The following is a 27,014-nucleotide window of genomic DNA, read 5'->3' as shown; positions in this document are numbered from 1 at the left end:
TCCTCAGCATCCCCTCTTCCTAAATACAGTTATCCCAATTGTTAAAATCTTGTGTTGGTATATTTGTTACTATGAGCCAATCTTGATACAACATTGGTGAATCAATATAGATACAAACTAAAATGAATAGTTTAATATCAGGGTTCGCTCTTTAGGTTGTATATTCTTTGGGCTTTGAAAAATGTATAATAATATGTACCCACCGTTGCAGGGTCATATACAACAGTTTTACTGCCCTAAAGTCTCTTGTGCTCCACCTATTCATTCCTTCCTACTGAACCTCTGGCAATCACTGATCTTTTCACTGTCTCCATAGCTTTGCCTTTTCCAGAATGTCACATATTTGGAATAGTACAGCATGCAACCTTGTTGAATTGGCTTCTTTCACTTAGCAATATGCAGTGCATTTTCTCCATGTTCATTTCTTTTTATCACTGAGTAGTATTCCATTGTATAGCTATACCAGTTTGTTTATTCATTTATCTATTGAAGGGCATTTCTGTTGCTTTCAAGTTTTGGCAGTTGTGAATAAAGTGGCTATACATATTTTGGTGCAGGCTTTTTTGTTGGCATACATTTCAATTTATTTCAGCAGATACTAAAGTGTGCAATTGCTGGATAATGTGGTAAGCCTATGTTTAGTTTTGTAGGAAACTGCCCAACTGTCTTTCAAAGTTGCTGTACCATTTTTCATGCCCACCAATAATCAATGAAACTTTCTGTCGCTCCACATCTTCATCTCCATTTGTGTCAGCGTTTTGGATTTTAGCTATTCTAATAGGTGTTGATATTTCATTGTTGTTTGAATCCGCAGTTCCCCAATGGTATATGATGTTGTGCATCTTTTCATATGCTTATTTGCCATCTACATATTTTATTTGATGTGGTATCTGTTCAGCTCTTTTGCCCATTTTTAAAATTGAGGGATTTTTTCTTATTGTTGAGTTTTTAGGCATATTTTTATACTTTGGACACCAGTCCTCCATTAGATACATGTTTTGCAAAAGATTTTCTCTCAGACTATGGCTTATCTTTTCACTCTCTTAACAGTGCCTTTTGCAGAGCAGAAGTTGTTAATTTTAATGAAATTTGAAAATTAAATTATAATTTTAATAAAATTCAGTTTACCAACTTTTCTTTCCTATGCTTTTTGTGTCATACTTCAAAAGTTATTGTCAAACCCAAGGTCACTCAGATTTTATCTTATATTATCTTCTAGAAGTTTTGTACTATTGCATTTTACATTTAGTCCTATTATCCATTCTGAGTTAATTTTCATGAAAAGGATAAGGTCTGTGTTTCAATTCTTTTTTTTTTTTTTTTTTTTGCATATAGATGTCCGGTTGTTCCAGCATTGTTTGTTAAGACTCTTCTTTCTCTGTTGAATTGCTTTTTGTCATACAATATAGTTTTAATATTGCTTTCTGTGATAAGCATCTCACTTGTTCACATTAGAATAGCTTTCAAAATTAAGAATACCAAATAACAATGATATTGTAAGAGAGCACTGGACTTGGGATCTTTAAAAGTAGGAAGAGATTTGAGATGAAAATTTGTCTTTTTCTTCTTAAATGGTCTGCAGCAAGATAATTAGCATTTCTGAGCATCAGTTTTTCATCCCAAAAACAGATCTCAAGAGATTATTAATACTTCAGACTCTGATAATGTTCTCATTTCTAAAGCTCCCCCATATCACTATTAACCAAGGGAGACATATTTAAAAATTAAGTGACACCAGTTCTCTTTCCCCAGAATCACAGCAGTGAAGTATTTCCTTCATGTTTAATTTTCAATATATTGTCCTTCCCTTTATTAAACCTTTGCTTATTGCTTGCCAATTGAGGGGTTGCAACATCTCATAGAAAATAGAGTTTGAGGAGTGACATTAAATATGCAGTTAAGAAAAGAGTAAATAAAATATCTAAGTAGCACTAGCTTCTAAAATAAATCTTGGGTCTTTAAATGACAAACCTTTTCTAGTAGAAAAGACTTCTATCAAATCACTTTCTTTAGGCGTTTGGGGAGTACTGTTGTATAAGCATCATGGTCTTCTGGGGCATATTCTCCTACATGTTTTAAGTTTTGACATTTAAACTACTTTTTAGATTTTGGAACCAACCATTTTGTGGTTGAAATTTAATATCTTTTTAAAAAGTGCGCCTTCTTAGCTTATTTTAGTAAATTTCAGCAAGATTTCCAGCCTTGTCACAAATTACTCCAATGTTTAAGGGTATGAGTCCTTGAGGTTACTGTTGTGTCTCTATCTCCTTTCTTCACTCACCCATACACTAGCTTACATAGTCTTAAAATGAGACAGCAATAATTATTGCCCTCTCTTTTATTTAAAGTGATTGGACTAAACTGAACAGAAACAGAAAGATCTTTGATTTTAATCTTTTAGTATACAAATAGAAAGCCATGGGATTTCAAAACTGCTCCAAACAAAAATATAATGACAAAGGATTTCTATTAATATGCTGCTAATAACATGTGTGTAAGGTATATGAACATGACCCCACATTTATGCATTAAGATGGCACATCTCCGTAAACATCTCATCTTTATTCTCTCTCCACATTTAAAGAGATAGCAGTTAAACAGTAATAAGGGTTTCCTTTCTTCCCCATTCTGACACACACATACACACACACACACACACACACTGCTGCATTACTGTGGTAAGATAGGTTTATCGGGAAATTTTACAAAAGGATAGGAAATTTGGTGTGGCTTTGGAAAAGAGAATCAGAGATTCACTCTTTCATTTGTGTTGATTTGAAAGGCGTGAGAAATCAAGAAAGCAAACATGAGCTAGTGTCTAATTCTGACTGCTACATAGAAATAGGACTCTTAGGAAAAGTGGACATCCTCCAACACCACCATTAGAGACGAATTAAAGTCTAATTATTACATTTAAAACAAAACTATTGATTATGGTCTAGTATTCCATTGTTAATTTTTATGTATGGTATTTCAGTTACATCTTGGCTAAGCAGACTACAGGGACTATCTAAGTAACTATACTTACATTATTCTTTCTTTGGGAAAACACTTCTGAGTTCCAAACAATGGCCATAATCAGGAGTTTGGGGAGCACAGCCTATTTGTAATTTGAGGGACAGTACATGTATGTGTATACACATGTGCATGCCTTGTGTATCTCTGGCATTGTGTCCTTATGGAAGATGTCACAGCAGGTTCATAATAAAGGAAATTATTTCAGAGATTGTCACAATGACCTTGTGGAAGTTCAGGGGACCATTTCAAGCTAATCCTAGCCAAGACCATTTTTTTTTTGTTAGCATCCTTGAAAGCAGAAAAATAGCAATGTAAATGTCAAGATGCTTCTGCCTTTAACCAAGAATAAACAAAGAAAGCAATCCACTAAAAGTATTTTTCAAACACACAAGCTCCCAAAACTTTGCTTTTGAAAGATGTTAGAATCGGTTTATACTTAGGCAAGCAATGACATGAGACAGAACTATTAAAAAGCCACATTTCCCAGGTATTATATAATCAATTTCCATCTACATATTCAGTACATACATAAAATTTAGAGGTTGAAACTCAACCCCCCTCAAATCACTTCAGAATAACAATGATCTCATTATACAGTTTTCATGGTGTTTTAATTAGAGTTAGTTATATAAGTCCCAATAGAACCTCATGTTCCACGTTTGATTAGGATAATGACTACTTTGTTCGGGTTATACTTTCTTTTAGTGAGGTGTGGGTGGTCTGAACGGAACTAAAACCCCAGCATTGTTTCTCTTGTCATTAATTCTATCAGCAATGCCTCTGATTTCTTTAGACTATGAAAAATAACTAGTGATTAAGAATTACCATAATGCTTTTAACATATTTTAATAGCGACCATTTGCACAAAAGAATCTATGTATGAATACAAAATTTTATAATCTACACAATGATAATGTAAAATTTCCAAAAGAAGGTTGAAGACCTGGCTCATATACAAAATCTTTGTAACGTTGATCATTATATACATTTCCTTTTACCCTTTTATGAATAAATACATACATTAGTTTTATAATTATGTATCCTTTCATACTTTGATAGTTTCCACTTCTAAAAGGAGCAAAAAAGCTCCCAAATTTTAAGAAAAACCGATTAATATACTGAAATTCAAGCCTCATTTTTTTCAGTCACTCATTTTGTCAATATTAAAACAGAGAACATATCTCATTTTAACAGACAGCATTCAAACACAATTTGACTAGACATTTAACAACTTGTTTCAAGGCTGGTTCAACATTTGCAAATCAATAAACATAATCCAGCATATAAACAGAACCAAAGACAAGAACCACGTGATTATCTCAATAGATGCAGAAAAGGCCTTGGACAAAATTCAACAGCCCTTCATGCTAAAAACGCTCAATAAATTCGGTATTGATGGAACGTACCTCAAAATAATAAGAGCTATTTATGACAAACCCACAGCCAATATCATTCTGAATGGGCAAAAACTGGAAAAATTCCCTTTGAAAACTGGCACAAGACAGGGATGCCCTCTCTCACCACTCCTATTCAACATAGTGTTGGAAGTTCTGGCTAGGGTAATCAGGCAAGAGAAAGAAATCAAGGGTATTCAGTTAGGAAAAGAAGAAGTCAAATTGTCCCTGTTTGCAGATGACATGATTGTATATTTAGAAAACCCCATTGTCTCAGCCCAAAATCTCCTTAAGCTGATAAGCAACTTCAGCAAAGTCTCAGGATACAAAATTAATGTGCAAAAATCACAAGCATTCTTATACACCAGTAACAGACAAACAGAGAGCCAAATCAGGAATGAACTTCCATTCACAATTGCTTCAAAGAGAATAAAATATCTAGGAATCCAACTTCCAAGGGATGTAAAGGACCTCTTCAAGGAGAACTACAAACCACTGCTCAGTGAAATAAAAGAGGACACAAACAAATGGAAGAACATACCATGCTCATGGATAGGAAGAATCAATATCATGAAAATGGCCATACTGCCCAAGGTAATTTATAGATTCAATGCCATCCCCATCAAGCTACCAATGAGTTTCTTCACAGAATTGGAAAAAACTGCTTTAAAGTTCATATGGAACCAAAAAAGAGCCTGCATCTCCAAGACAATCCTAAGTCAAAAGAACAAAGCTGGAGGCATCATGCTACCTGACTTCAAACTATACTACAAGGCTACAGTAACCAAAACAGCATGGTGCTGGTACCAAAACAGAGATATAGACCAATGGAACAGAACAGAGTCCTCAGAAATAATACCACACATCTACAGCCATCTGATCTTTGACAAACCTGAGAGAAACAAGAAATGGGGAAAGGATTCCCTATTTCATAAATGGTGCTGGGAAAATTGGCTAGCCATAAGTAGAAAGCTGAAACTGGATCCTTTCCTTACTCCTTATACGAAAATTAATTCAAGATGGATTAGAGACTTAAATGTTAGACCTAATACCATAAAAACCCTAGAGGAAAACCTAGGTAGTACCATTCAGGTCATAGGCATGGGCGAAGACTTCATGTCTAAAACACCAAAAGCAACGGCAGCAAAAGCCAAAATTGACAAATGGGATCTCATTAAATTAAAGAGCTTCTGCACAGCAAAAGAAACTACCATCAGAGTGAACAGGCAACCTACAGAATGGGAGAAAATTTTTGCAATCTACTTATCTGACAAAGGGCTACCATCCAGAACCTACAAAGAACTCAAACAAATTTACAAGAAAAAAACAAACAACCCCATCAAAAAGTGGGCAAAGGATATGAACAGACGTTTCTCAAAAGAAGACATTCATACAGCCAACAGACACATGAAAAAATGCTCATCATCATTGGCCATCAGAGAAATGCAAATCAAAACCACAATGAGATACCATCTCACACCAGTTAGAATGGCGATCATTAAAAAGTCAGGAAACAACAGGTGCTGGAGAGAATGTGGAGAAATAGGAACACTTTTACACTGTTGGTGGGATTGTAAACTAGTTCAACCATTATGGAAAACAGCATGGCGATTCCTCAAGGATCTAGAACTAGATGTACCATATGACCCAGCCATCCCATTACTCGGTATATACCCAAAGGATTATAAATCATGCTGCTATAAAGACACATGCACAAGTATGTTTATTGCGGCACTATTCACAATAGCAAAGACTTGGAATCAACCCAAATGTCCATCAGTGATAGACTGGATTAAGAAAATGTGGCACATATACACCATGGAATACCATGCAGCCATAAAAAAGGATGAGTTTCTGTCCTTTGTAGGGACATGGATGCAGCTGGAAACCATCATTCTTAGCAAACTATCACAAGAACAGAAAACCAAACACTGCATGTTCTCACTCATAGGTGGGAATTGAACAATGAGATCACTTGGACTCGGGAAGGGGAACATCACACACCGGGGCCTATCATGGGGAGGGGGGAGGGGGGAAGGATTGCATTGGGAGTTATACCTGATGGAAATGACAAGTTGATGGGTGCTGACGAGTTGATGGGTGCAGCACACCAACATGGCACGAGTATACATATGTAGCAAACCTGCACGTTATGCACATGTACCCTAGAATTTAAAGTATAATAATAATAATAAAAATAAACTGACCAAAAAAAATAAAATTTCAATTGACAATGAAATAAGAGTAATTAATCTGAGATCCAGTCTGCTAGTATCAAAATAGTAATCCTTTTGTGTATAACTGTTTGGGTTTTATAAAAATGTTTCTTTCAGTTTTAAGGTACATCCTCATTTAAAGTGAGAAAAAAATTACTGTTGTCATATTTGCAAGTCAAGACCCATTGCCAGCCTGAGAGTGAGTTGTGACTTGATGGTACATTGAATAATTAAGACTAACAATAACAACAATACTTTCCATAGAGGATGATTTGTTTATACCAGGCACTGTGCTGCACATTTTTCATGTATTATTTGTAACACTTCTAACAATTCTGCCAGATTGGTCTTATTATTCCCTTTATACATATAAGAAAACCAAGACTTAGAAAAGTTAACATGTGGCAGAAATGGGATTCAAACCTAGTTTGTTTTCTTTAAAACCACTACTCTTTCTGCTAGACAATACCACATACATTTGATCCAAATTATCCCTAGTTTGCTCAGATATCACCAATAAATTTAATTAGATTTTAGTGTTAATATAGCCAAATATGTATAAATTAAGTTTTCCACATTTCAGAATTACACCCCTTAACCTGATAGTGACAAAATTGCATCTGTGAGACACCAAATTTATCCCTATGTCTGGAAAAGACATATGCCTTATTGTCCTAAATCAGTAACATTATCTTGTATCAAAATAGTGTCTATCCCTTTGTGTCTCTGTAAATCTTAGATGTAATTTAAAAAGTAGGCATATTTCTCTGCCAAATCTCATATACTATAATTAAAAATGTTTTTACATAAATAACAATATAGTATAGAGGAGGGCTCAGTAGACTGGGAACTTAAGAATTGTGGGCTGAAGACCCAAAAGACTCCAGAAGAAGTCACTTAACTTCCATGACATTTACTCTCTAATCAATTAGGTAAGAAGAGATAAACTAGTGAATCTCTAAGATAATGAAAATATTAGTTGAGGAAGTGTTCATAACTAATACAAATTGAGTTCCATATTTTGAAATGCATTTCAGGGAAATAATTATTTCAATGGGTTCCCTATGAAGCCATGATAGACATTGTAGCATTTGTTTCTCTCTCCTTTATTTTATCTGCTATTTTATTTTATTTTATGGGTATAAATATCTTTCTGATTTAATATGATCCAAAGAGAATTAAGAGAAAGGATCATGCTGAGTATTTTCTTTGTACTGAAGCACCTGAAACCTCATTTTGCTACATAATGAAACTAAAGTTTCCAATTGCTGTGTAAATCATATGTTTAGTAGATGAAATGCTCAGGAATCATTTTGCACTTGACATTTTCTAGATTACGAGTAGCAGAATTTTCTTCTTATAATAAGAAAGTAGATCTGTAAGCCACAAAAACTATGGAGCAAGTATGGCATATTGAGATGATACACAAGGAAAGGACAGGCAGCCAATAGGCACGATTCTATAAAGCACATATTTAGTCCTGTACACCATCCCCAGTGGAATCCTTTGTTCAAATGAAATCTTACATGAGCTACACTAGTTGATAAGGAAAGGAACATGAATGTTGCCTCTGTTTCCACAGTCACCTCGAAGGAGTCCCTGGTTTGCCAGCCACTACACTTGATTGTGCTGCTTAACCAGTTTGCTTGCTAAAAACACAAGACTACAACATTTTCAACTGATTAAAAAATATAGGTCTGTAAATTTATAATCATACTTAGATTAGATCAACTTGGAAATTTATAAGGGCAATAATGGATGAAATGGGAAGTACTCACCCCATAGTCTATAATTAGAGTTAAATATAATACACGACTTAATTTATAATTGATATAATCCTTATAAAACTGCAACAAACCCTCAAATTACATACAGTGGGGTTCAAGCATTTCCTCCAAGCCTACCTTTATCTGACAAGTTTCACTGAGAAAGTTAGAAGGCAATCTAGGTATTCAAATTAGGAATAATTTGAATAGAATTATAAGTACATATGTGCATTAGAAGTGTTGAAGATATAAAAGTGATGGAAATGCTCACTTTGGTATCACATATATTAAAATTGGAATGATACAGAGATTAGCGTGGCCCTTGCGCAAGGATGACATGACAATTCATGAAGTGTTCCATATTATTATAAACAAAAAAAGATGTATTTTAAAGTCAAGGAAGCTTGAGGTTTCTTTAGCTTTCTTTAAGCTAAGTTTCATAGAATCAAGAACTACTAGAACTGAAATAGGACCTTCAATGACAGCACCCGCCGCCTGCCGTTCTCAGGCAGGCAACTTCCAGCAGTTCTCTGAGAAATTCTGTGAATCTCCTTTTGACATTTGCCTGTTTGTCTGCCTGCAACCGTTGCTGAAGAAAGCAGAATCGGTTCTACTTTTGCCTTCCAAGTCCTGCGTGATGACTGTTGCAAATTTTGTATCTTTTTCTGCACTTTGAAAAATGTTTGTTGACTAATGTATCCAGAGAAACTTTCTTGGTCCTTTATGCCCTTTTCCCTAGATCTTAAAAGAACAGGGACCTGCCTTGTGCCATAATTGGTCATGATGGGGTTTTATTGGGGTTTTGTCGGCCCACACCAGGATTTATTGGGATTGTTCCATGTATAATACGTGTCCATATCAAACAATGGTTAGGCTATCAGGATACTGCCTATGAGAATTTTAAGAACTAAATAAAACTCATGTACCAGACACTTAATATACTGGATGTATATCTCTGGGCTTCACAATAGCTTATGTAATAATTGTTGGAGCTGGTAATTTTACCAGGCCTTTCTTGTTTCAAAGCCGTCTCTCTCTCCGCGTACTCCCAGGGGCTCCGTATACAGTTTTTTGATCTATCAGATTACTCATCCAGGTTGGTATTTTCCCCATGGTGTTGGTAAGGGCTCTGAAATTCAGAAAAATGACTTTTTCTTTTCTTCAAAGTTACCAGAGATGGTAAATTACATAAATTAGTTAAGGAATAGAACCTGGTTGCAGCCATTCTAAATTTTATTTTAAAAAACAAATTCAGTCAGGCATTTGTTTTTTGACAAACAAAAGTGGCTCACGCCTGTAATCTTGACACTTCGGGAGGCAGAGGCTGGAAGATCACTTGAGGTCGGGAATTTGAGACCAGCACGGCTAACATGGCGAAACCCCGTCTCTACTAAAAATACAAAAACTTCGCTGTGCGGGGTAGTGCGCCCCTGTAGTCCCAGCTGTTCCGGAGGCTGAGACAGGAGAATCACTTGAACCTGGGAGGAGGAGGTTGCAGTGAGCTGAGATTGCTCCACAGCACTCCAGCCTGGGCGATAGAATGAGACTTTGTCTCAAAAAATAATAATAATGATAATAATAATAATAATAATAATTGTAGTAGCTTACAGACTGGAGTGGTATAAAAAGAAGATTTCAAACAGAGTTTGAACAAAATGGTCATATTGTGAGCCAAAAGAGAAGTAGAATATATTTTATCTTACACATACAAAAATGGATATTTAATACTTTGCTGTTACTCCTATCTAGACTGTAAGATTAATGCCTATGGCTTGGGTGATATTTTGTTTCTGGCATTTCCTGATTCTCTTTTTAATCTTACTACCTTTCTTACCTGTAAGTTAGAATTTGATGTCACTTTTTCAAAATACTTATCTAAAATTACTACTGATTCCATTATACTTATGAATTCATATGCTTATGAATTAATATGCATATGCAAAACTATACCAGGCACTGAGAATACAATGCTCAAAAATATAAATATCAACCTTACCCTTTGGGACTTTACTTTCTGTTGGGAAGAAACAGAAAATAAGCAGACAAAAGAACAAATAAATATGTAATCACAAACTTTACAATTGTCTTGAAGGAAAGAAACATCACCTTTTCCTTTAAGGTAGCTAAATAGGTTTGGGGGAGTAACTTGGGCTGAGACTGAAAAATTAAACAAGGGCCTAGAGGCCACAGAGAGGGGTTAAGTCTTATTTTCAGGACCTTTAATATCTGATTATAGGTAGATTATAACATATTTTTTGTCTATTTATGTGTAATCTATCATCATGTATTCTGTATATCTCTGATTGCTATGTAGAAAACAGATTTTAGAGGTAATGGAAGAAATGGAAAAATTAGCACTGATGTGCTCTTTTAATAATCTAGGCATGTCAGTCAGGATTTTCCAGAGAAACAGAACAATAGGACAGTAAGAGATTGCATGTATATGTGTGTGTGCATATGTGTGTGTGTGTGTCCCTATGTGTGTGTCTCTGTGTGTGTCTGTGTGTAATTTTAAGGAATTGGTTCATATGATTGAGGAGGTTGGCAAGTGTGAAATCTATGGATAAGGAAGGCTGACAACTCAGGAAAAGTTGATGTTATAGTCTTGACTCCAATATCTGTAGGCAGGCTGTAGCAGGCTATAAATTTACTTAGAATTTCTATATTGTATTAATAGTCCAAGGCAGAGTTCTTTTTTCTTCAGGATACCTCATGTTTTGCTTTTGAGGCCTCCAACTGATTAGATGAAGCCTACCCACATTATCAAGGGCAATCTCCTTTACTTAAAGTCAACTGATTGTAAGTCTTAATTGCATCTGTAAGACACCTTCACAGCAACATATGGACTAGTGTTTGAACAAACAACTGGGCAGTATTGCCTCACTACATTGACACGTAAAATTAATCATCACAGAGATCATGTTGGTGGGAACGCAAATATAGAGGAGATTAATTTGTAACATTTCAGACATATAATCTACAAAAACTTGGTGATGGATTAGACATGAGAATAAAGATGAGGGAAGAAATCAAGAATAGCAGATCTTTCCCATGAGGAGTGGGTTTTAACAGCTATGATGTAGAAACAATGAATCTTTTCTAAATGAGATTCTGCTGACTCCAGCTCAAATAATATGATTGACAAGGCAAGATTACTTTTGTTACGCACTTTAAATGACTAAATAATCTTGAGAAGAAATTCTGTTTGTATCTGTCTAGTTATATTTGGCTAATCCTAATGTAGACTAAAAATTTGCCTTGCCTTCTCTTTCTCATCCAAAATAATTATATGCAAATAGTAATCTAGTCTTTATGCAATAATGTGAAATGGGAGGAAACATAGCCAAATATTTCTGGAAGGGATAGCCTTCAACTGTGCCAGGTACAGTGCCTCCAATTCTTTTATTGCTAATCATAGTAGGTCTCATCTTCTAATCAAAGCTTACATATGCTACACCAGGGAGTTTGGATGATATGCTAACTCAATCTAATTTTACACAATATAATTCAAAAGCCAATAAAATGTAGCCTTGTCAGACACAAAAGTTTTACAGGGAAGAATGTAATATAGGCACCAAATGTTAAGTATCCTCTCTGCAGGTGGTTTGTACATTTCCTGTGTTTCCAATTTCTCTTTTCTTTTCTTAACCATGAAATTAAATAGACAGCTTTGAACAACTAACGAATAGGCATTTTTTCAAAGCTGATTCATAATGCCATCTTTTTTCCTAAAATAGAATATCAAATGGGTGAATAGAAAGTCATTTCAGACATAGAGAGTTAAGAATTAAAAATGTAGTAAAATATTTTTCTAGATTAACTACTAGAGATTGATGAGTACTTATGCTTCATTTTACTTCAGAAAATGTTTCCCCTTTTATTTTATACGTTTATTATTATAAGTCACAATTGAAAGGCTTGATAATCCATAAAATCATATTTTCCAAAGTCAAATTATTAATTTTGCATACACTTTTGATTAGGTTTAGACAGGTTCCATTTATCTTAACTCATTAGTGTTATGTTAGTAGATTTTCTATGTAGATTAAACTTTCTCTGAGTAAATAAAAAGTTTAGTGATTCTGATTTTACTTACTTCATAAAATTGTAATATCTATTATGTAAAAGGCATAACCTAAATGTATTAGTTTCCTGTGGCTTTCATAACAAATTGCCATAAATTAGGTGACTTAAAACAACAGAAATTTATTCCCTTCCAGTTCTGGAGGCCAGAAGTCTGAAATCAAGAGGTCAGCAGGGCCACATTTTCTCTGGCTCTAAGGGAGAATCCATTTCCTGTGACTGTGGCATTCCCTTGTTTGTAACCGTATCACTCCAATCTCTGCCTCAGTCTTCACATGGCCTTCTCTTCTTTGTGTATCTATTTAATCTCTCCCCATCTCTCTTTTACAAAGAGACTTGTGATGGGATTTAGGGCTCATTCACATAATACAGGATAATCTCCTTATATCGAAATCCGTAATCACATCTGTATTTGTCTGTTCTCATACTGCTAATAAAGACACACCCGAGACTGGGTAATTTATAAGGAAAGAGGTTTAATTACTCACAGGTCCGAATGGCTGCGGAGGCCTCAGGAAACTTACACATAGCAACAGCAAGAAGGGCTGAGCAAAAGAGGGAAAAGACCCTTATAGAACCATCAGATCTCCTGAGAACTCACTCACATCATGAGAACAGCAAGAGTGAACTGCCCCCATGATTCAATTACCCTCTACTGGGTCCCTCCCAAGACATGTGGGGATTATGGGAACTATAATTCAAGATGAGATTTGGGTGGGGACACAGCCAAACCATATCAACATCTGCAAAGACACTTTTAGCAAATAAGGTAACATTTATAGGTCCTAGAGATTTAAATCTGGACATATCTCTGCAGTCACCATTCAGCTCACTGCACCAGATAATACAAGGAATATGAGTGTAGATTAGACGTGGCTTTCTTCTGAATAGATGTGCCAGTTTATTAAGCTTTATTTTGTTGCTGTTGTTGCAATCCCATCCTTGTATACTATCTTGTGTTAACCTCGGACTAGGACTCTACAAACTGCATTTTCACTGTGCCAGTTGACTCCCTGATAAACTCTAATAAGAAGCAGTAAAAGAAAGCTGGAAGCCAGAGGAAGGAAGAAAAGATGCTTCTTTCTATTTACAATTTGTTCCTGTTTTAGCTTTCTTTTCCTGTCATTGTCACCCTAACAATGCTTCTTCACCTAAGTAGAGACAGTTCATTCTAGTAGTAGAAGATAATACTGATTTTCACTTTTTCCAACATTAGTTAAATCAGACTCACGATAGTCATCAGAGACACCAGCGCAAGCAGACTAAAGTCCTTCCTTGTAAGTCTGGGGTCCAGTTACACAGGGTTCCATCTCTGATCTCAGAGACATCAGTTATAGCTAAGCAGTGGCCCCTATTCAGAGGCCTGAGTTTCAACTTCACAGGACACTTCCTTTGAGCTTCTAAGCTTTAATATTTCCAAATATTTCCATTCTCCAACCCTAGGAATAGTAGATCCTTCCTGCTGTTGTAACCTAACCTCTGTGACATTTTAGTGTTTCTTCTGCAACACTTTAGTGTTTCCTGTGCCTTAGAATCTAAAATTCATATAAAATATCTTCAACAATAACTGCCAAAAAGGTGAAGAAACAGTTACAGAGAAATCGAGGAGTAAAAGGATTTGTGTTATTGTTTTCTTCAGCTGGGGTAGGATTTAGGCAGGCATCATGATAACAGGTAGATGGTACTTAAGCAGGATCTTATAATTAGTAGACTCCAGTCTTCAAGAGATGCTAATGAGAAAGTGGAAGGGTATTTCTCAAGAAAATCTTACTGAAAGGTATCACAGTTGTTATGTTTCTCAAAATCCACTTAAATAACATTTAACTTTCTCTTGTTGATTGAAGGTCAAGTTATATATTCTTTTATAATACAATAAAGTCCTCAAAGAGAGTCATTTGCCTCTATGACAAAATAACTGCAGATAGTCTGCTACTGAAAACTAGAAAAGTGAATTAACACTTTAGTGTTTTGTCATGTTTCTTTTCATTTCTGTATTGTTATTGGTTACTTCTAATTGATGTCATTGTGTCTAGCTGCTAGAACCTGCTGGTGATTGCTTCAGTTATTCAGTATTATTCCAACTCTCTTAAGGGACAGTCTGTTGGATTTTGTGAGTTATTTGCCCTTCCAAGGGCAAATAATTTTAATTTGATTGCAGTTATTTTAATTTGATTGCAGTGTTCAGGAAGCATGATCTCAGAATAAGTAGGAATGTTACTGTCCATAAATAAAGTCATCTTGATTGTAGCTCTTTCTGGTATAGGAGAGTATAATTTTAACTTTTCATGTAATTCAGGAGTATTCATCTTAAAGTGATAATCAGAAAAATGTTTGCTGAGAGATCTTTGAGACCTAAATGTTTTTGGCTTAACAGGACAATATCTAAAGTTCTCTAAAATGAGCACACGTTATAAGATCATAGAAAAAAAAAATGACAGTAAACACTAACTATTTGCTACTGATGGAAAAGCAATGAATTAACATAAGTGAATTCTGCCAGTAAAGTTGACTGAATTTGAGACCATAAAGCCAACTATATATCCACTCTTCCCCCATATAACCTATGTGGTTTATTGTGTCCACATAGTCTCTTTTCAGAGATTGTAAATTATACTATGTATGAACTCTTGATGACTGAAACACAATTGGAGCTTGAAGGTCAAGGCAGCAAACTGCATCCTAAATTCCTATTTATTGATGATGTGTGGTACAGTTAGTAGTACACTTTGTGCTGCTACAATTAAAGATCTGTCAGTGTTTCTAATATACACTATTATTTTAGGATTCGATAACATGACCACTAATCTTTACTCTGAATTACATGGTAAAAGGCCTCAGCAGTGGGAGCGCATCTTCAAGTTCTTTTAACAAGATTGTAAGATATTTATTTGCTTTCCTTGATATGAAAATTCTAAACAGTAAGATTTATGGTAAGCTAGATATAGACAGGACCTCTATACAGGCAGCATGCAGCAAAAAATGTTTAACAAGAATGTTAAGAAATAAACTGCTGGACGGGTGCGGTAGCTCAAGCCTGTAATCCCAGCACTTTGGGAGGCCAGAGACTGGGGATCAAGGTCAGGGAGATCGAGACCATCCTGGCTAACACAGTGAAAACCAGTCTCTACTAAAAAATACAAAAACACTAGCTGGGCTGAGGTGGCGAGGAAGCCTGTAGTCCCAGCTACTCGAGAGCTGAGGAAGGAGAATGGTGTAAACCCAGGAGGTGGGTTGCAGTGAGCTGAGATCGGCCACTGCACTCCAGCGAGCGACAAGCTGAGACTCACGTCTCAAAAAAAAAAAAAAAAAAAAGAAATAAACTGCTGTTTCAGATTTCCATTTCATTACCTATATTCATTTTAAAAGAAAAGGTTAGGACAAAATTTTTTTAAATCCTTATTTTAAAAAAATGCCTGGCTTATTCCTACAACTCCCTTATCAGATATCTATAAAGAGTATACAGAGCCTAACAATATAGTAAAGTAGATATAAGTAGTTATAAGCCTGACTCATTGTTTTGTTTTCAGGAAAAAAATAATTCTGAATAATTTTTTTTAAGGAACTCAATTAGCTGTTTAGTTAAAAAATAGCCTGTAGTTGTGTAATCTGGACCTATTGATCTATGCTGTTCAATGTGGTAGCCACTAGCAATGTGTGGCTACTGATAATGTGAAATATAGTTAGTGAAAATTAACATAAGTATAAAATATGCACTTGATTTTAAGACATGCTACCACAAAATTAAAATGAAGTGAAAATGTAGCATTAATAATTTTTATATTGATTCATGTTGAAATTATAATATTCTGTAAATAAAATAAAACTATGTCATTTATTTCTTTTTTATGTAGTTTAATTTACTACTAGAAAATGTAAAATTACACATGCAACTTACATTATAGTTCCACTATACAGTGTTGCTATAGATGTTCCCAAATATCCAACATTTTTTCTTATACCCAATTGACTTGAATTGACTCGAAGTAGGATGTTGGGCTTATGATATGTCTAAGATATGATCAAAAAGTAGTAAGGCCTTTTTTTTTTTTTTTTTAAGAAATTCTCCATTACCCCAACTGTGGTTGGTGATGTTGTTATAGGTGTCTGTGATAGTGGATGGCAAATGTAGAAGCGGGAAGATATAAAAAGGAAAAGTAAATATGGGAGTCCACAGGAGTGAGTGTCTGAGACATTAAGTAAAACAAAGCAAAACAAAATTCAAATTTAAAATGATTGTTGAATGTAAATTCGTTCATCTGTCATACTTAATATAGAAAATGAATATTTTCTTTATCTTTGAATAATATTATTTTCAGATGAAATTACTTGTAATAACAGTTGTTACTCAAAATTCATCTTATAGCTACTAAACTTCTGCAACTATAATCTGATTTCTCTAAAGCCCCATTAAAACAAACAAACAAGCAAACAAAAACTCTGCTATTTACTTCATTCATAAATCCTTTAATTCAACAAACATTTATGTGCCTATCCTATTCTAGGCATTACGCTTGAAACTAGATGATCCAAAGGTAAAGTACTTTCTCTTTAAATTCTCATTAGATGTTTCCTTAGCATTCTTTTGCTAATTTGCAATGTCTGTTCGCCTGAATTCATCTAAGTCTGTAATCATGGATGAAATTGCTTTGGGCACCCCATCAGAAAGAATCACTGAAATCTAACCCCAATGTGTTATCACACACTACACAGATACCACAAGAATCAACAGAGAAGCAATAATGTGTTAACATCACAGGAGTCCCAGTGGGCTAGAAAAGTTGTAGCTGTGGTTAGCCAGGACACTACTACACTTGTAGTATTAGTGGACAATAGCAAGTAAATTATATTAATAGAATTGAGTCATAAAGCATTTTAACTGAGCCAGCACAGGAACTTTCCGTCTTTTTCATCCCTTTATGTCTTACCGTGTGTATCTTTTTCTCCCTCACTTCTGTCTAAGAGTAAAAGCGATTTTTTCCAAAGCTAACTTGGCCACCCCTCTTTCCTCCTTCTCCTACCTTATGGCCTTGCTCTACCAATTGTCAGAGCTCTTCTCACCTTCATTTCTACACATTATCAATCGTGCTGGTTGCTGCAGTGATTTCTGCCCTCTGATTTGAAAACATACTTCCAAGGCCTGTCTTAAAACAAATCAAACATTCTCCCCTCAACTCTTTCATATTACTGTACTCTCCTCCATTTGACATACCTCCCCAGTAGCCTGTTCGCTGCTGTCTTTCATCCCGTGTTGCTCATTCATTCTTTAAGCCTGTAACATTGGCTCTCCTTCCCCCATCCAACATTCTAATTCTCTTATTGTCCTTATATTACCAACAACTGCCATTCAGAAAACACAATCTTTTTCTTCCCCCATAGTCCTTAGTTGTTTGGACCTCTCTGAGCAATTCTTTTATGGAAACTATCGATTACCATTTTTAGTAAAGTGAATACAACTTAAAATCTGTCTTCAACTGCTTAATTTTATTTTAGTAGATTTCCTCTTTTATTTACCTGTTGCATTCCCTTTACATTAAAAAGCAGTTATCCCAAAGTCTGCATCTCGAAGACTGGACTTTGATCCCAATTTTGCTTAATAAAAATTATTCAAGAAATTTCATAGTAAGTTTGTCAATGATTAAGTCTCAATTCATGATTTTTTTCCCCTCTATCAAAAGAGGCAGGCATTTAACAGAGATACAGTGGATAAGAAGGGAATAGAGTCAGAGTTTATGAAGCACATATCTGAAGGTTATATTCTTTATTTTTGTATTTTTGCTTTTGGAACAATGTCTTCATTATGCTCAGAAAATACCTGCTGGTTCAACCCTAAATTGCTACATTAAAAGAGACACAGATTTAAATGTTTAGGGTGGATGGGTGAGAGCTTAATATCTGTAATAAACTGACTCCGTTGTTATAAAACACTCTCAGGCAGCTATCTCATACTATCTAACTTGACTTTGAAAGGGAACCAGTGTCATGGAGTAAGGAGAAAAATTTATTTGCTGTCTTCTTATTGATGAAACTGTGAATTTTTGTCAGTTTGGGGTTTGCTACACTCTGGCAAGTTGGAAAAGGTCTATTTTATTGTTTCTTTCAGAAGCTTTTTTTCTGTCATCCATGAGTTTCAAATTTAGCTCCTGTTGGAATATTGTTTTAAAATAAATCCAAAAGCAGTTAAAATATTGAAATTAAAACCCTTTCAATAATGTACTTTTCTAAATCTTGACTCTACTTGTCAAGGGCTATGTGATGTTAAGCTAATCTCTCTGCATCCAGTTTCTTTCTCTATAAAATGGAAATAATAATAGTGCCTATGACATTAAGTCATTTTGAGGATTATATGCATTAAAATATGCAAAATGCTTGGAATATGGGTAAGAATATACTAAATATTCAAGTATTAGTTATTACTTTTATCACTATTAATTTATGCAATCAAATTTATTTACTATCTACTGTTTAGAAACCTGGAGAAATACACAATGAACAAGAAACTCGTGTTCTTCAGGAGCTTTGCCAAGAAGAGACAAATATCTGTCAGAGTTACAAGAGTGTGTGACTAGTGGTATGATAAAACCATCAGCCTCTGTGGTTGCACTTAGAATAAATCAACAAACTCTGCCTAGGGTTGTTGGCAAAACACGAGTAGCTGGATTCTGAACTGTGTTAAATCAGTGCTGTAGTTTATCCAGACCACAAAAGTCTTTCCTTTCATCAGTATCTCTGAGAGTCAGTAGCTGGATCTCCTCTGATACTCCAAGTCAGAAAATGTAGAACTTTTCCAATAATTTACCATGATCCTTTAAAAATTACAAAGAATTTGCTTCTCTCAACCTAATGATGAACTTCAAGATACATTTTCTCTAATAGTTTAAAATACATTTAGCATAATGTTTTCATATGCAGTCTGTGTGTCTGTGTATATACCACTACTATTGGCTGTCTGATTATTCTGACCTGCATACATCTTCTAAAATAATCTTTCTTCTTTGTGACTAACATATGTCTGGCTAGAAAACCAACACCTTCCTATCTTAAGCAATATAAAATTTAAAGTTATTTGGTGGGGCTGAATTACTAGGGATGTGGAGGAAGGGATTCATTCTCTGTGAAGCACAGTCCAGAGTGCCAGATAGATTTTTCCTGGTTTGGCCATAAGGATATATAGAGAAAAAAAGTAGCACTAGGGAAGTAGAGTAGTTACAGGGAAAAAAGAATGGGTGGCATTTTCAATTAGTTAATGGCATGGTCAAATATAAAAGGGTAGCTAGTTTATTTGTATAGACTCTTACAAGGCATGATATGTACTTGGCCTAGAAGTGACCTATAGAAGTGGTCTCTCTCTTGTTACTGGAAAGTTCCTTTTGGACGAATTCTTTCCTGGGCAGGAGATGTCATCTGATAGTCTCACAGCTCTGTGTTACTAAGGCCAAAGTCAGTTGAGAATTACGGGGCTGTGGGCTTATGCGCCCAAGGAAGCCAAACGCAAACATCTCAAATAATAGCATAAGTAACACATATAAAGCTTTTTATTGTATATGCCAGGCACTGTGCTAAGCACTTTACATATTTCAGTTCATGTAATTATTATAAAAACTCTAGGTTGTAAGGACTAATATTTTCCGTTTTACAAGTGAGGAAGAGGAGTTTCAGAGTTAAATAACTTTAATGTGCTCCAGATCATGGAGAGAGAGAATGCTGGTGATGGGGCAGGAAGCTTGTCTTATAGGGGTAAGGGAGGCAAAATTTATTCTCTACCCTCCTAGGCCTTCTTGCTGAGTCTAAGAATTAAACTTACCTAAGGCAGATTAACAGGAGAAAAGCATACAAATTTTATTTAGTAATTTTTACACGTACATGAGAGCCATCCCACACACACACCAAAATGAAGACTCAAAGAAATGAAGTTGAATGCTTATATGCTAGGCTGAACAAAGAATAGTAAATTGTGGAAAAGCAGCAAGACAGAGGAGTATGGGCTAGGGCAGTTAATTGTGGAAAAATAACTAGGAAGATAAGATTGGCTGGTTAGTTCAACAGGATTTATTTGTGTAGATTTTTGTCAGTCTCCACTTCCCTAGTGATAAGCATGTCTTTCACATAGGAATTTAATCTGCTTTCAGGAAGCAAAAGGAATTTCAGAGTGAGCTTCTTGCATCTGCTGTTTTTCAAATGTTTTTTTATTCTAAATAACAAATAGGCCAAAACAGCATGTTTGGGGGCAGTGTGTTTTGATCTCTTACATGGGAAACAGCATGAACTGTACACTTAGATGAACATAATTTTGATACTGACCACTTAGTATTTTCTTCTTATTTTTCCCTCTCTCTGTTATTGATATTACTCTTTAGATGTAATTCACTTTTTTTTCAAAATGTTTACTTCTTTAAAGTGTTCTTCCTACCTCAATAGGGCAAAAATAATAATGTATTTTTTATAGCATTAAGCATATAAAGGCATGATATGTACTTGGCCTAGAAGTGACTTTATGAACTTTGTTCAGTTACTAGAAAGTAACTTCTTTCTAAGCCCTATTAGGTATTCAGGTGAACCTCATACTATGCATTCTAGTAGGATAATTAGTGGTATGAGTAGTATTTCTGTAAATAAATTTTTATTTTGACAAAGCAAATATGATGCAAATTAAGATTTGGGAATATAATGGGAATATAATGAAAACTAAGGTTTCTTGAAATGAAAAGAAGAATATGGTAATTTGAGAATATCAAGACAGGCTGCTGTGGAAATTTTCAACAACCTGTAAGTAATACAAGGTTTTCTATCTTCACTTTCATGCCTATAAACTATATTATCAGCCCTTTGGTCTCTTAGAACAGAAATACGTTTGTTTAGTGTGGAATGTCTTTTATTCTTATTGATTTTTATTACTATAACATGTAATATTTCATAGTATAATTAGCAGCTTACTGTTCAGTTATATGATTGGGGGAGGCAAAACACTTAGAATTTTTCCTCATAGTCTAGTGTAGGACTGATTAAACACAACATACTACACACACACATGCACACACACACACAAACAGTATGTGTATACATATCACATATACAAATTTACATATACATGTATTTTTACATAAAATATATACATATATACACACATATCTCAAAAATGTACATAAAAATAGCAAATACTAAAGTAACAAGAATGGAAAAGAAATGGTTCCAAAAAACTGTCAGACAAGATTTTTCTCTGAGCGGACACTTTATGTGTGATTAAAACCACAGGACGGCAAAGCTGGTATGGTTTATCCTCAAAGCCTTTATTTATTCAGAGCTGTTCAATAGTAGCAATAACGATTGTTGTCACTGTACCTCATCTCCATTTGGAAAGTGAAAAGCAATTTTCAAATTCCATTAAAAAAGATAAAGCAAAGTTTACCTTGCTACATAGAGTTGAATAGAGACATTCAATGAAGCCATTTTTTTAAAACTGTAACATGTTAAAATTTTAAGAATAGGCATCATTGGAAATGCTTTGTGATAAATATATCAATATCACAATTATTTGCCATACTTTAAGGATTAAAATATCATTGTTTTTGTACCTTCCTTGCTATGTGTTCCTTGCCTTTGGGCTCAACTCTTTAATAACCTTATTTTCAAAAAGTACATGAGAGATTAGTGGTGAAGCTAATTACCTTTTTTACTTTGAAATGTGTAATTTCAATTTGTAGTCAACACTTATTTTTAAGAGATTAAATATCTGAGAACTCAGTTAAAAATGAAACCGTAAATAAAGTTGAATATGCACTTGTTGGAAATTTATATCCTCCTACTTTCAATTTATTTCTCAAATTGACAAATGTTTTTAAAAACTATTCTTATTGTTTTTAATGGGATTTTGATGAGTGTGTCTAACATAATACACAAAGGCAAACCTATGTTATAAAACCATGTGCTGAATAACGATGTTTCAGTCACATATACTACAGCGGTCTCATAAGATTATAATGGAGCTGAATATCTCCTATTGCCTGGTAACATAAAGAACAATGCACGACTCATGTGTTTGTAGTGATGATGGTGTAAATAAACTTACTGCTGCCAGTCATATAAACATATAGCACATACGATTAAGTACAGTACATGATACTTGGTGATAATAACAAACGACTTCAACCCTAGATTATGTATTTACTATATGACACTTTGAATTGTTATTTTAGAGGGTGCTCCTACTTATAAAAAAATGTTAACTGTAAAGAGGCCTCAGGAAGGTCCTTCAGGAGGTATTCCAGAAGGCATTGTTATCATAGGAGATGACAGCTCCCAGTGTGTCTCTGAAGACCTTCCAGTGGAACAAGATGCGGAGATGGAAGACAGAGATATTGATGATATTGATCCTGTGTAGGCCTGGGCTAATGTGTTTGTATCTTCATTGTCAGCAAAAAAGTTTAAAAGGTAACAAAAATTAACATAGAGCTTTTAGAACAAAGATATTTAAAAAGAAAATATTTTTCAGCAGTAAAGTGTGTGTTTTAAGCTGTGTTACTACAAGAGTCCAAAAGTTTTAAAAATTACAAAGTTCATAAAGTAAGATAGTTACAATAAGCTAAGGCTAATTTATTATTGAAGAAAGAAAACTATTTTAAAAATAAATTTAGTATAGCCTAAGTGTACAGTGTTTATAAAGTCTACAGTAGTAATGTCCTATGGCTTCACATTCCTTTACCACTCATTGACTCAAACAGAGAAACTTCCAGTCCTTCAAGCTGCATTCATGGTAAGTGCCTTATACAGGTGTACAGTTTTTTTACTTTTTTTTTTGAGACAAGGTCTCACTTTGTCACCTAGGCAGGCGTGCAAGTGGTATGATCTGGGCTAACTGCATCCTTGACTTCCCAAGTTCAAGTGATCCTCCAAACTCAACCCCCAAGTAGCTGAGACTACAGGTGTGTGCTACTATGCTCAGCTAATTTTTGTATATTTTGTAAAGATGTGGTTTGTCATGTTGTCTAGACTGGTCTGGAACTCCTGAGCTCAAGCGATCCACCCACCTCAGCCTCCAAAGTGCTAGGGTTATAGGCATGAGGCCCCAGGTCATTTTTTAGTCTTTTATAGTGTACTTCTAGTGTGCCTTTTCTATGTTTAGATGTGTTTATGTATGCAAATATTTATCATTGTGTTATAATTGCCTACAGTATTGTGTATACTACAGGTTTGTACTGTACAGGTTTGTAGCCAATGAGCAATAAGCTATACCATGTAGTGTAGATGTGCAGTAGCCTATACCATCTATGTTTGTGTGAGTACATGCTATCACATGTTTGCACAATAATGCAATAATATAATGATGCATTTATCAGAGCATATCCCTGTAGTTAAGTAATATATGACTGTAGTTTAATTTTAAGCTATAGCCATTAGTACTCGTAGTCATGGCTAGATGGTCATATAAGTAAGTATATTTCTTAGAAAACAATATTGAAATCTTACTCAAATAATTATATGAAGGCAAAGAATTATCAAACATAATCATTTATGAAAAATAAAACTATATAAACTTACATAACAGGCTGTGATGTCCACTAAAATTTTTATTAGCATATCATGGTATTTTTACAAGGTAGATTTTACATGGTATTTTTACAAATTATCTCCAACATCTCTAAATTATCTCTTTCTGAGGTAGGGAAGATAAAATATTCAAAATGATTCAAAATTTAATTTATATTTCAAGGTCTTCATGAACAAGAAAAATAGGTGGGATTCCTTAACTTCAGAGTTTCTTTTGTTTTATTGTAAGTATATTAGCCAAATATGCAGAAGACCATAACTCTGAAACTGTTCAATCACTCCCATTTAAATTAACTCAAAACTCAACAATCCCTTTGGAACTAAGATTGTTTTTGTAATTCTTTCATATCCCACATAGCAGTTGGTGCCTAATAAATACTTGATGAATGAGCTCTCAAGGTAATTATTTTTCCTTAATTTCTGTCAACTTCTACTGTAAAATTTTTTCTAAATTTTCTTAGATATGATGAGAGTTTCTATGACTTTATTTGTATTAAAATGTAGACTCTTTTGGATATGTCTTCTCTGTGTTAAAAGTATTAAAATTCTGTCATCTAACCATCACATATGACTTAATCATCTTAATGTATTTTATACAATTGAGGAATCATCTCACAGACTACCTGACATTTACATAATTTCAACTGAGAACATATTCTACTACTTTAGGCCTTGGCTTTTGTATGGCTCAGAATTCACTGAGTAATGTTGTTTTCAGGATATTGGATTAGCACGCCTGCCAGAACATTCATTAAGCATGGAACAAAATGTCAAGGTGTCTTGTATCAAGACGTCTAGTACAAAGAACCCATTATTTTTATTCTTCTCTATTTAGGGTCATGGTTCCAAAGGGTACAGTTAAGAACTGCATGCATTATTTTCTGCGTATATTAAATATTAGGTTTCAAGAAAAAAAGGTGGATATAGATTAATAGAACTGAGCCCACAAAATAAAGTCAATTACTTTAAAAACTAGTATGTATTTCAGATAGTGACACACGTCTGACAAAAAGAGCCAAACATCCATGAAACTCAGCATTATTAATAAAAAATACAAATGCATTTTGTTTTCCTTAAGTGTAATTTAAGAAATTAATAATGGATTGAGCAGTTGTTTAAACACACAGTGACCACAGAGTCTAGAGCATCTAGTAAATAGGAAATGTAACAATTATTTAGTTGTCTCAGATTTCATAAACAGGAAAAGCAGGGGATTTAGAATACAAAATTTCAAAAGACTTACTAGGATTGGCTAACTTAATTACCAACACCAAATAATTATGACTTTTTCTCTTCATTTTGATAACTTGGTTTATACATGCATTAATTACTTCAACAATCCTATGCATTACTATCAAGAAAATAGGCTAGATAATCTTCAGTGAAGCAGGGTCTGTGAACAGGAGTCTGAGTAATGACAGACGTCTTTCTTTGGGGCCACAAACAGCCCCAGATCCATTGTTCATCTAGTACTTCAAGTCATTACCACCAGTTCAGAGAGTTGGAACTCAAGATGATACCTATGTGCCTTCTCAGTTTTTAGGAGTATAGTTTTGACTAAATACCACCTGAAGAATAAATATCCTTTTATGTGACACAAGCAGAACCAGTAGATGTTTAGATGCTTGAAAAAGCATTTTATTTTAACTGAAACACACATTATGAATCGTTTGGTATAAGACAAAGAACTTTTCTTTGAGCATTGTTCTGGGAGTTGGAATTCTAGATTTACTTTCTCTTGTTTAAACAACACATATGATGCATCGTCTAACATTCCTAGTTTCAGTTTCTTCACCTCGGAGCAAGAAATAGGTACTTGCAATGCAGATTTTGTTCTACCTTGTCAATATACTCCTTTCCTCTCCTTATTAATAATCTTTTCAGTTATGTCTCTACATATAATTGAATAAAATTTTCAAATTTCATCAGTTAATCTGTGTAAGTCTGTCCAAAACATTCAGGTTCATTTTCAAAAAGATAACTCTTTCCTTCACACTTTAACTATCACTATTTACATAATGTTAATTAAATCGTGTAATTTTGTGTATAATTACACATGTCACCAGAAGAAACTAGTTTGGGGGAAAAAAAAAAGACGTCTTTGTATATGTAAAACTCACTGGGGGAATTGTTGAGTTTATGTGGGTGTCATGCATTAGGTTTATGTTAGGGAGCTGGGAAAAAAATACAGACTCAAATAAAGCATCTCAGATCCATTGCATCTGAATCTCTTAAGCACCTTTAAAAGTTTTGCAGGTTATTTTTATGCACATTAAATTTGGTAATGATTCCTAGAACATTATAGAATACTTGCTAATATTTATTATGAGGAGAAAATATGCTATATAGCAGGGCAGCAAACTAGAGAATAATTCTAAAAGAATCCTATGGAAATACACTTTTCTATTAGCAGTGTAGAGGATATTGCTCTTCTAAAATTTATTTTTGAGTGCCTGGTATCAAACTCTGTTTACTATATGGGGGGAGTCCCCTGTGAGCTTAGCTGGAAGCAGGGCATATGTCTCTCCACAGAAGGTGAATCAGAGTTCAGATATTTGTATTTGAGCTAGGGTAAAGGCACCTGCCCTAAGCTTAGCCAACTGGATGACCCCTCCCAGGACTTTACATCTGAAAGAAGAGAAACCAAGACATTGGCACAGTTCAACATCATTCGCTCTTGTTGTGGACAGCCTCTGTCAGTGGCAGAGCAGAATTAGAGGCAGCAAGATTGTCATGACAGAGGAGTGTTCCCAATGCAAAGGTGGCAGTGGGGGTGTCTCAAACATTGATGTCCGAAACTGAGTATTTCTATAATGGGATCTTGGCAGTATTCTTTTTTAATTTTTTTTTTCTGGATAATCTCATCAGGTGTCTGTTTTATTTCTTTTTTTTTTTAATTTATTTATTATTATACTTTAAGTTGCTTAGGGTACATGTGCATAGCGGTGCGGGTTTGTTACATATGTATGCTTGTGCCATGTTAGTCTGCTGCACCC

General features: G+C 34.6%; 1 protein-coding gene and 1 non-coding gene across 11 annotated transcripts in view; both read left to right on the top strand.

Moving 5' to 3' along the window:
• Positions 1-27,014, top strand: part of NAALADL2 (N-acetylated alpha-linked acidic dipeptidase like 2) — a 1,420,296-nt gene that overhangs the window by 1,370,669 nt on the left and 22,613 nt on the right. The window lies entirely within an intron of this gene.
• LOC116273920 lies at positions 8,658-8,761 on the top strand. Its single transcript, XR_004182423.1, has one exon. It is a non-coding gene; the product is annotated as a U6 spliceosomal RNA (small nuclear RNA).

The sequence above is a fragment of the Papio anubis genome, chromosome 2 (genome assembly GCF_008728515.1).
Source record: "Papio anubis isolate 15944 chromosome 2, Panubis1.0, whole genome shotgun sequence".
NCBI classification, from domain to species: domain Eukaryota; kingdom Metazoa; phylum Chordata; class Mammalia; order Primates; family Cercopithecidae; genus Papio; species Papio anubis.
Note: the sequence above shows the minus strand (reverse complement) of the source record. Positions and strands in the feature narration are given on the sequence as shown.